Genomic DNA, 12388 nt, shown 5'->3' with positions numbered 1-12388 from the left:
GTCTCTGTGACTTTATGCTAATACTAGTATAAACCTTCCCCTGGTGTACAAATGTGCCTCTAAATCTGCAATGACTGGGATGCCCACTTTGTCATCTTCAGACACCACTATCTAGCTTGGTGCATCTTTAGCCGCAATCACCAAGTGTCCCAAACTTGAACCAGCCCCAAGCTAGGTTCAAGTCAGAGTATGGCCTCCACTGCAAGCGAGTAAGCCTCTGAATTTCCAACTAGTTCAGTGACACACCTGCAACACTCCTATAACAGGCCCTCCAGACTGTACATCTCCATGCGTCATATAATAGTCATCGCCCAGGAAAGACCAATACATTCCCAGTACATTTCTGACACTCTGCACCTCACACACAATGGGACGCATGCGCTGTGTGACTTTTTAGTAAGGGGGCTATTTACTAAGCCTTGGATGGAGATAAAGTGGACGGAGCTACAGTACCAGCCAATCGTCTCCTATCATGTTTCAAACCCAGCCTGTGACATGGCAGTTAGGGGCTGATTGGTTGGTATTTTATCTCCGTCCACTTTACTTCTACCTGAGGCTTAGTGAATAAACACCTTAGAAGCATGCATAGCTGAAAAACACTGACCATTTGTGAAAATATCAGTACAGAGTGCCACTCAGAATGAGGCCCTAAAACACAACACTAGTGTAAAGTGCTTGATCGTTTTCATGCAATATTTAGCCATTTTCCCAGTGTATATATATGAGTGCTCCCTTTTACTATATTTTTTGTTCTTTCATAGGATGGTTTTGGGGCATGATTTGTGTATTTTTAAGTGATTTGTTACAAATAATAAATAGAAGTGCACCTAACCCTCTGCTCCTGCAAAGTAAATAAGGATGCACTTAAACCCCAGACATGAGCAAAATATTGTAAATATTTACCCCGTCAGCGCTGTGCTACTTCTTTCCTTGTTCCTTCCCAAACAGGAAATACATAAACTAAAAAGGAAAAAAAAATCCAAACAGCGGAAATACATTATTGTGATTTTATTTATTTCCTGTTTGGCTGGCTTTGTGTGTATTTTAAAGTTCCAGTCATAAAATAATGGTTTGACAAAGTGGTCAGAACTTTTAGGAATATTGGTGCAGGGGAGATATCTTCTGTTAACACTTAAGACAGTTTCCATAAATGTTTAAAGACGTTATTATTGGACCAGTTTGTAAAAGGAGGTGGACAGCTCTACTACCTGCTGCATCATGCCACAAGCTGTTACAGGCACTCCGCTACATCTATACACTACACTTACATTTGCACATATATTAACATGTTCCCAACTGAATTTACAGATGTGGAAACACAAGCACACAGGCACATCTTTACTCATACGCTAACAGGACATTTTTATGTAAATCAGGCCATATATGAATAGCAAAGTCGCCATCAGGGGGTGATTTCTGGGACTGCAGTCCTGGGCTTGGAAAGATAAGGGGGCCCTCCCCCCGGCTTCTACACGGCGTAGATGGGTGGGTAGAGGGATGGCGGTTGTTAGGTCGACAAGCATTAGGTCGACATACATTGGGTTGACCACGGAAGGTTGACATGCATTATGTCGACATGGTCATTCAGTCGGCATGTACTAGGTTGGCATGCAAAAAAGGTCGACATGAGTTTTTCACAATTTTTGTAAATTTTTGACCTTTTTCATACTTAACAATCCACGTGGACTACAATTGGGAACGTTAACTTGTGCCGAGCTCAGCAGTAGCGGAGTGAGTGCAAGGGGACGCGGTGCACTAATTGGGGTTTCTCCCTCACTTTTCGAAGAAAACGACACCAAAAACAGTCAAAACTCTTGTCGACCTTTTTCAATGTCGACCCAATGCATGTTGACCTTCAGTGGTCGACCCAATGTATGTCAACCTAATGCATGTCGACCTAATGAACCACACCCGGATAGGGTACAGGGCCGGGCAGCTGCCTAGAACAACGAATAAAGTTTTTTCTTATTTTTATTGAGACAAGGCAAAAGTGACGTCACTCGTGTGCACTGCTGTCACACAGAAGAGCCAGCCAAACCAGAAGACACCGGAGATGGAAAGTGTTGGTTGCCTGCAGAGGCTAGATGTGGGGGGCTGGTTAGAGACATAAAGGGCTGGAGACACTGAAGGGGAGGTGGCTGGAGAGACTGAACAGGGCAGTGGCTGGTGAGATAGTAGAGTGTTGGTTGATGACACAGAAAGGAGGATGGCAGGAGAGACATAATGGGATGCTGGCTGAAGCTAGAGAGACGGAGGCAGGAGAACAGAAGTTGCTGGCTGAAGAGACACTGCAGGGCTGGAGCAGCAGAAACAAGGGGATGAGGTTGAAGAGAATTGGGGGAAAGTGGCTGGAAATTTTTCTCAGCTGGCAGGATCACCGGCACACTACTAACTGGTTTGCTCCCCCTTACCCTGCTGCGCTACTGCACATGCACTGTCGAGGGATATGGGAGGGGTGGTGGGGAGGGGGGCGGGGTGTCACCACACTCTATTTTGCATCCGGGGAAGGCACAATCAGTAACTTTCATGCCATTTCGATCACTACACATATCACTATTAGGAGTTTCCAAATCATTCCCACTTCCATCAGGCTCCTCACGTGAATCACCACAATCGCAACTATCCGCATTTCACCCTCACATTTCTCCATCACATTGGGATGTTCACAATAATCACAGAGCATTTCAGGTGTTTTACACCGGGTCACATCATTGCAAGATTCAGCTTTATCACATACTACCTGAGATGAGTAACATGGGGGTCATTCCGAGCCGTGCAAACGCATAGTCGCCGCCCACAGGGGAGTATATTTTAGCTGTGCAAGTGTGCATGTGCAGCTGAGCAGTAAAAAAACAGTTTGTGCAGTTTCTGAGTAGGTCTGAACTCACTCAGCCGCCGCGATCACTTTAGCATGTCCGGTCCTGGAATTGACGTCAGACACTCGCCCTGCAAACGCTTGGACACGCCTGCGTTTTTCCAAACACTCACAGAAAACGGTCAGTTGACACCCATAAACGCCTTCTTCCTGTTAATCTCCTTGCGACCGGCTGTGCGAATGGATTCTTCGTACAATCCGTCGCCCAGCAACGATCTGCTTTGTACCCGTGCAATGCGCCTGTGCATTGCGGTGCATACGCATGCGCAGTAGTGACCTGATCACTGCGCTGCGAAAACGGCAGCGTACGATCAGGTCGGAATGACCCCCATAGTTCAACAGAATTGGGAACACAATTTGCAGGAACACATCTCTTATATATTTGCCCAGATCTGTGATTCTGTGACTCAGGGGCAGATGAATTAAGCCTGGAGAAGTGATAAAGCAGTGATAAGTGCAAGGTGATAACGCACCAGCCAGTCAGCTCCTAACTGTAAATTTACATATTGGAGCTGATTGGCTGGTGCATTATCACCTTGCACTTATCACTGCTTTATCACTGCTCCAGGCTTAATACAGTTGCCCCTCAGTGTATAACGCTGGACAGGGCTCTAGCAGGGTCTGCCCTCCCACATGTCCACGTCATTACTGGCCCTGAGACAGATACACAGGCTGCAGCCATATGCCACGGTGGTGACAGTGCGGCTCCCCCCCTTCCACAGGTGACACAGCCACTGGGCCACATACACAGGCTGCAGCCATATGCCGCCCTGCTGACAGCTTCTTACCTGTGGGTTACAGCACGGCTCCCCATCCCGTCCCCGGGGACGATGATGGAGGCTGCTGGGTGTGGCATGCGGAGAGCGGCAGCGGTCTTGCTCCCTGCCACCAATACTTGGCCCAGATCCCGGTTGAACACACAGCATGGAAGCAGTGACGCGAGGAACGGACGCCGGCCTTGACACCGGCGGTCGATGACGTCACGGGGGTGGCTCTTCCGCTGTGCTCGGGCGACTGCTGCTGTACACACAGCTTCATGGCTGCTGGGGGCAGTGGTGATGTCACAGGGGCGGGGTTTCCAGTGTGCTCCGCCGGCTGCTGCTGTACACTCAGCATGGTGGCTGCCTGGTGCTGCTGAGGTTATGGTGTAGTGGGGACAATATCATCGCTTCAGGTACTATTTAGTGATGTGCACCGGAAATTTTTCGCGTTTTGGGTTCGGTTCCGCGGCCGTGTTTTGGATTCGGACGCGTTTTGGCAAAACCTCACCGAAAATTTTTTGTCGGATTCGGGTGTGTTTTGGATTCAGGTGTTTTTTTCAAAAAACCCTAAAAATCAGCTTAAATCATAGAATTTGGGGGTCATTTTGATCCCATAGTATTATTAACCTCAATAACCATAATTTCCACTCATTTCCAGTCTATTCTGAACACCTCACAATATTATTTTTAGTCCTAAAATTTGCACCGAGGTCGCTGGATGGCTAAGCTAAGCGACACAAGTGGCCAACACAAACACCTGGCCCATCTAGGAGTGGCACTGCAGTGTCAGGCAGGATGGCCCTTCAAAAAAATAGTCCCCAAACAGCACATGATGCAAAGAAAAAAAAGAGGCGCACCAAGGTGGCTGTGTGACTAAGCTAAGCGACACAAGTGGCTGACACAAACACCTGGCCCATCTAGGAATGGCACTGCAGTGTCAGGCAGGATGGCCCTTCAAAAAAATAGTCCCCAAACAGCACATGATGCAAAGAAAGAAAGAGGCGCACCAAGGTGGCTGTGTGACTAAGCTAAGCGACACAAGTGGCCGACACAAACACCTGGCCCATCTAGGAGTGGCACTGCAGTGTCAGGCAGGATGGCCCTTCAAAAAAATACTCCCCAAACAGCACATGATGCAAAGAAAAAAAGAAGCGCACCAAGGTGGCTGTGTGACTAAGCTAAGTGAGACAAGTGGCCGACACAAACACCTGGCCCATCTAGGAGTGGCACTGCAGTGTCAATCAAGACAGGATGGCCCTTCCAAAAAATTGTCCCCAAACAGCACATGATGCAAAGAAAAAAAGAGGCGCACCAAGGTGGCTGTGTGACTAAGCTAAGCGACACAAGTGGCTGACACAAACACCTGGCCCATCTAGGAGTGGCACTGCAGTGTCAATCAAGACAGGATGGCCCTTCCAAAAAATTGTCCCCAAACAGCGCATGATGCAAAAAAAAAAAAAAAAAGAGGCGCACCAAGGTGGCTGTGTGACTAAGCTAAGCGACACTAGTGGCCGACACAAACACCTGGCCCATCTAGAAGTGGCACTGCAGTGTCAGGCAGGATGGCCCTTCAAAAAAATACTCCCCAAACAGCACATGATGCAAAGAAAAAAAGAGGCGCACCAAGGTGGCTGTGTGACTAAGCTAAGCGACACAAGTGGCCGACACAAACACCTGGCCCATCTAGGAGTGGCACTGCAGTGTCAGGCAGGATGGCCCTTCAAAAAAATTGTCCCCAAACAGCACATGATGCAAAGAAAAATGAAAGAAAAAAGAGGTGCAAGATGGAATTGTCATTGGGCCCTCCCACCCACCCTTATGTTGTATAAACAGGACATGCACACTTTAACGAACCCATCATTTCAGTGACAGGGTCTGCCACACGACTGTGACTGAAATGACTGGTTGGTTTGGACCCCCACCAAAAAAGAAGCAATCAATCTCTCCTTGCACAAACTGGCTCTACAGAGGCAAGATGTCCACCTCATCATCATCCTCCGATTCCTCACCCCTTTCACTGTGTACATCCCCCTCCTCACAGATTATTAATTCGTCCCCACTGGAATCCACCATCTCAGGTCCCCGTGTACTTTCTGGAGGCAATTGCTGCTGGTGAATGTCTCCACGGAGGAATTGATTATAATTCATTTTAATGAACATCATCTTCTCCACATTTTCTGGAAGTAACCTCGTACGCCGATTGCTGACAAGGTGAGCGGCTGCACTAAACACTCTTTCGGAGTACACACTGGAGGGAGGGCAACTTAGGTAGAATAAAGCCAGTTTCTGCAAGGGCCTCCAAATTGCCTCTTTTTCCTGCCAGTATACGTACGGACTGTCTGACGTGCCTACTTGGATGCGGTCACTCATATAATCCTCCACCATTCTTTCAATGGTGAGAGAATCATATGCAGTGACAGTAGACGACATGTCCGTAATCGTTGCCAGGTCCTTCAGTCCGGACCAGATGTCAGCACTCGCTCCAGACTGCCCTGCATCACCGCCAGCGGGTGGGCTTGGAATTCTTAGCCTTTTCCTCGCACCCCCAGTTGCGGGAGAATGTGAAGGAGGAGATGGTGACGGGTCACGTTCCGCTTGACTTGACATTTTTCTCACCAGCAGGTCTTTGAACCTCTGCAGACTTGTGTCTGCCGGAAAGAGAGATACAACGTAGGTTTTAAATCTAGGATCGAGCACGGTGGCCAAAATGTAGTGCTCTGATTTCAACAGATTGACCACCCGTGAATCCTGGTTAAGCGAATTAAGGGCTCCATCCACAAGTCCCACATGCCTAGCGGAATCGCTCTGTTTTAGCTCCTCCTTCAATGTCTCCAGCTTCTTCTGCAAAAGCCTGATGAGGGGAATGACCTGACTCAGGCTGGCAGTGTCTGAACTGACTTCACGTGTGGCAAGTTCAAAGGGTTGCAGAACCTTGCACAATGTTGAAATCATTCTCCACTGCGCTTGAGTCAGGTGCATTCCACCTCCTTTGCCTATATCGTGGCCAGATGTATAGGCTTGAATGGCCTTTTGCTGCTCCTCCATCCTCTGAAGCATATAGAGGGTTGAATTCCACCTCGTTACCACCTCTTGCTTCAGATGATGGCAGGGCAGGTTCAGGAATGTTTGGTGGTGCTCCAGTCTTCTGTACGCGGTGCCTGAATGCCGAAAGTGGCCCGCAATTCTTCGGGCCACCGACAGTATCTCTTGCACGCCCCTGTTGTTTTTTAAATAATTCTGCACCACCAAATTCAAGGTATGTGCAAAACATGGGACGTGATGGAATTTGCCCAGATGTAATGCACGCACAATATTGCTGGCGTTGTCCGATGTCACAAATCCCCAGGAGAGTCCAATTGGGGTAAGCCATTCTGCGATGATCTTCCTCAGTTGCCGTGAGAGGTTTTCAGCTGTGTGCCTATTCTGGAAAGCGGTGATACAAAGCGTAGCCTGCCTAGGAACGAGTTGGCGTTTGCGAGATGCTGCTACTGGTGCCGCCGCTGCTGTTCTTGCTGCGGGAGGCAATACATCTACCCAGTGGGCTGTCACAGTCATATAGTCCTGAGTTTGCCCTGCTCCACTTGTCCACATGTCCGTGGTTAAGTGGACATTGGGTACAGCTGCATTTTTTAGGACACTGGTGAGTCTTTTTCTGAGGTCTGTGTACATTTTTGGTATCGCCTGCCTAGAGAAATGGAACCTAGATGGTATTTGGTAACGGGGACACAGTACCTCAATCAAGTCTCTAGTTGGCTCTGAATTAACGATGGATACCGGAACCACGTTTCTCACCGCCCAGGCTGCCAAGGCCTCAGTTATCCGCTTTGCAGCAGGATGACTGCTGTGATATTTCATCTTCTTCGCAAAGGACTGTTGGACAGTCAATTGCTTACTGGAAGTAGTACAAGTGGTCTACCGACTTCCCCTCTGGGATGACGATCGACTCCCAGCAGCAGCAACAACAGCAGCGCCAGCAGCAGTAGGCGTTACACTCAAGGATGCATCGGAGGAATCCCAGGCAGGAGAGGACTCGTCAGACTTGACAGTGACATGGCCTGCAGGACTATTGGCTTTCCTGGGTAAGGAGGAAATTGACACTGAGGGAGTTGGTGGTGTGGTTTGCAGGAGCTTGGTTACAAGAGGAAGGGATTTAGTGGTCAGTGGACTGCTTCCGCTGTCACCCAAAGTTTTTGAACTTGTCACTGACTTATGATGAATGCGCTGCAGGTGACGTATAAGGGAGGATGTTCCGAGGTGGCTAACGTCCTTACCCCTACTTATTACAGCTTGACAAAGGCAACACACGGCTTGACACCTGTTGTCCGCATTTGTGTTGAAATAATTCCACACCGAAGAGCTGATTTTTTTTTGTATTTTGACCAGGCATGTCAATGGCCATATTCCTCCCACGGACAACAGGTGTCTCCCCGGATGCCTGACTTAAACAAACCACCTCACCATCAGAATCCTCCTTGTCAATTTCCTCCCCAGCGCCAGCAACACCCATATCCTCATCCTGGTGTACTTCAACACTGACATCTTCAATTTGACTATCAGGAACTGGACTGCGGGTGCTCCTTCCAGCACTTGCAGGGGGCGTGCAAATGGTGGAAGGCGCAAGCTCTTCCCGTCCAGTGTTGGGAAGGTCAGGCATCGCAACCGACGCAATTGGACTCTCCTTGGGGATTTGTGATTTTGAAGAACGCACAGTTCTTTGCTGTGCTTTTGCCAGCTTAAGTCTTTTCTTTTTTCTAGCGAGAGGATGAGTGCTTCCATCCTCATTTGAAGCTGAACCACTAGCCATGAACATAGGCCAGGGCCTCAGCCGTTCCTTGCCACTCCGTGTCGTAAATGGCATATTGGCAAGTTTACGCTTCTCCTCAGATGCTTTTAATTTTGATTTTTGGGTCATTTTACTGAACTTTTGTGTTTTGGATTTTACATGCTCTCTACTATGACATTGGGCATCGGCCTTGGCAGATGACGTTGATGGCATTTCATCGTCTCGGCCATGACTAGTGGCAGCAGCTTCAGCACAAGGTGGAAGTGGATCTTGATCTTTCCCTTTAACCTCCACATTTTTGTTCTCCATTTTTTTAATGTGTGGAATTATATGCCAGTATCAATAGCAATGGCCTACTACTATATTTTCTGCGCAAAACTAAAATGCACCACAGGTATAGAATGTAGATGGATAGTATACTTAATGGATGACGAGTGACGACACAGAGGTAGGTACACAGCAGTGGCCTACCGTACTGCTATATATAGTATACTGGTGGACACTGTCAGCAAACTGCTAAACTAGTCTAAAAAATGCACCACAGGTATACAATGTAGATGGATAGTATACTTAATGGATGACGAGTGACGACACAGAGGTAGGTACACAGCCGTGGCCTACCGTACTGCTATATATAGTATACTGGTGGACACTGTCAGCAAACTGCTAAACTAGTCTAAAAAAATGCACCACAGGTATACAATGTAGATGGATAGTATACTTAATGGATGACGAGTGACGACACAGAGGTAGGTACAGCAGTGGCCTACCGTACTGCTATATATAGTATACTGGTGGACACTGTCAGCAAACTGCTAAACTAGTCTAAAATGCACCACAGGCAGGGCCGGATTAACAATGGGACGGGTGGAGCTGCAGCTCCAGGCCCACCCATCACAATAGGCCCATAGCGTCTGCTGTGCTGCTGAAGCCAGGAATTTTGTTTCCTTGCTACAGCAGCTTGCAAGTGACGGCATGAAGCTCCGCACTCTCCTGCGCGCAGTTACATGTTGTAAGCAGCCACACTTGGGCAGGGAAAGTAGGAAATCGGAAGGGGGCGGGGCTACACGGGGTCCAGGGGGCGGAGCTACACGGGACACTCAGGCTTCCTGCCTGCTGCTCAAATGGCTGCTGCTGCTGTGAGAGCCGAGGGAGAGTAGAAGTTGCTGCACATCCAGCCAGTGGCGGATCTAGACTTAACTTTTAGGGGGGGCGGTTTAAGAATGATGACTCCTCCCCCTAATCATAGCCCCTCCCACTTAGTAATGCCCTTCCCGTTCGCTTCTAAAATTTCCTATTGTTGCCATTACTAATAAAATGTTGCCAGTTAGTGGAGAGAACCCTGCGCACTGGTGATACAGACTGCCAAATCGCCATTCCTTCCATCAGGGGTGGTAGAGGATAAGACAGTAGGGCAATTTAAACATGCATGGGATAGACAATAGGATATTCTTACAAAGAAATTCAACATTGAAGCACACTGTATGAGCTGAAATTCACATTATAGCACACTGTATGAGCCAACGTTATAGCACACTGTATGAGCCAAAATTCACTTTATAGCACACTGTATGAGCCAAAATTCACTTTATAGCACACTGTATGAGCCAAAATTCACTTTATAGCACACTGTATGAGCCAAAATTCACTTTATAGCACACTGTATGAGCCAACGTTATAGCACACTGTATGAGCCAATGTTATAGCACACTGTATGAGCCGAAGTGCACATTATAGCACACTGTATGAGCCAAAATTCACTTTATAGCACACTGTATGAGCCAACGTTATAGCACACTGTATGAGCCAAAATTCACTTTATAGCACACTGTATGAGCCAAAATTCACTTTATAGCACACTGTATGAGCCAAAATTCACTTTATAGCACACTGTATGAGCCAACGTTATAGCACACTGTATGAGCCAATGTTATAGCACACTGTATGAGCCAAAATTCACTTTATAGCACACTGTATGAGCCAAAATTCACTTTATAGCACACTGTATGAGCCAACGTTATAGCACACTGTATGAGCCAATGTTATAGCACACTGTATGAGCCAAAATTCACTTTATAGCACACTGTATGAGCCAAAATTCACTTTATAGCACACTGTATGAGCCAACGTTATAGCACACTGTATGAGCCAAAATTCACTTTATAGCCAACGTTATAGCACACTGTATGAGCCAATGTTATAGCACACTGTACGAGCCAAAATTCACTTTATAGCACACTGTATAAGCCAACGTTATAGCACACTGTATGAGCCAAAATTCACTTTATAGCACACTGTATGAGCCAAAATTCACTTTATAGCACACTGTATGAGCCAAAATTCACTTTATAGCACACTGTATGAGCCAAAATTCACTTTATAGCACACTGTATGAGCCAACGTTATAGCACACTGTATGAGCCAATGTTATAGCACACTGTATGAGCCAAAATTCACTTTATAGCACACTGTATGAGCCAAAATTCACTTTATAGCACACTGTATGAGCCAAAATTCACTTTATAGCATACTGTATGAGCCAACGTTATAGCACACTGTATGAGCCAATGTTATAGCACACTGTATGAGCCGAAGTGCACATTATAGCACACTGTATGAGCCAAAATTCACTTTATAGCACACTGTATGAGCCAACGTTATAGCACACTGTATGAGCCAAAATTCACTTTATAGCACACTGTATGAGCCAAAATTCACTTTATAGCACACTGTATGAGCCAACGTTATAGCACACTGTATGAGCCAATGTTATAGCACACTGTATGAGCCAAAATTCACTTTATAGCACACTGTATGAGCCAAAATTCACTTTATAGCACACTGTATGAGCCAACGTTATAGCACACTGTATGAGCCAAAATTCACTTTATAGCCAACGTTATAGCACACTGTATGAGCCAATGTTATAGCACACTGTATGAGCCAAAATTCACTTTATAGCACACTGTATGAGCCAACGTTATAGCACACTGTATGAGCCAAAATTCACTTTATAGCACACTGTATGAGCCAAAATTCACTTTATAGCACACTGTATGAGCCAAAATTCACTTTATAGCACACTGTATGAGCCAACGTTATAGCACACTGTATGAGCCAATGTTATAGCACACTGTATGAGCCAAAATTCACTTTATAGCACACTGTATGAGCCAAAATTCACTTTATAGCACACTGTATGAGCCAAAATTCACTTTATAGCATACTGTATGAGCCAACGTTATAGCACACTGTATGAGCCAATGTTATAGCACACTGTATGAGCCGAAGTGCACATTATAGCACACTGTATGAGCCAAAATTCACTTTATAGCACACTGTATGAGCCAATGTTATAGCACACTGTATGAGCCAAAATTCACTTTATAGCACACTGTATGAGCCAAAATTCACTTTATAGCACACTGTATGAGCCAACGTTATAGCACACTGTATGAGCCAATGTTATAGCACACTGTATGAGCCAAAATTCACTTTATAGCACACTGTATGAGCCAAAATTCACTTTATAGCACACTGTATGAGCCAAAATTCACTTTATAGCACACTGTATGAGCCAACGTTATAGCACACTGTATGAGCCAATGTTAAAGCACACTGTATGAGCCGAAGTGCACATTATAGCACACTGTATGAGCCAAAATTCACTTTATAGCACACTGTATGAGCCAACGTTATAGCACACTGTATGAGCCAAAATTCACTTTATAGCACACTGTATGAGCCAAAATTCACTTTATAGCACACTGTATGAGCCAACGTTATAGCACACTGTATGAGCCAATGTTATAGCACACTGTATGAGCCAAAATTCACTTTATAGCACACTGTATGAGCCAAAATTCACTTTATAGCACACTGTATGAGCCAAAATTCACTTTATAGCACACTGTATGAGCCAATGTTATAGCACACTGTATGAGCCGAAGTGCACAATATAGCACACTG

Source organism: Pseudophryne corroboree, chromosome 4 (genome assembly GCF_028390025.1).
Source record: "Pseudophryne corroboree isolate aPseCor3 chromosome 4, aPseCor3.hap2, whole genome shotgun sequence".
Lineage (NCBI taxonomy): Eukaryota > Metazoa > Chordata > Amphibia > Anura > Myobatrachidae > Pseudophryne > Pseudophryne corroboree.
The sequence above is the reverse complement of the archived record's forward strand: the minus strand, read 5'-3'. Positions refer to the sequence as shown.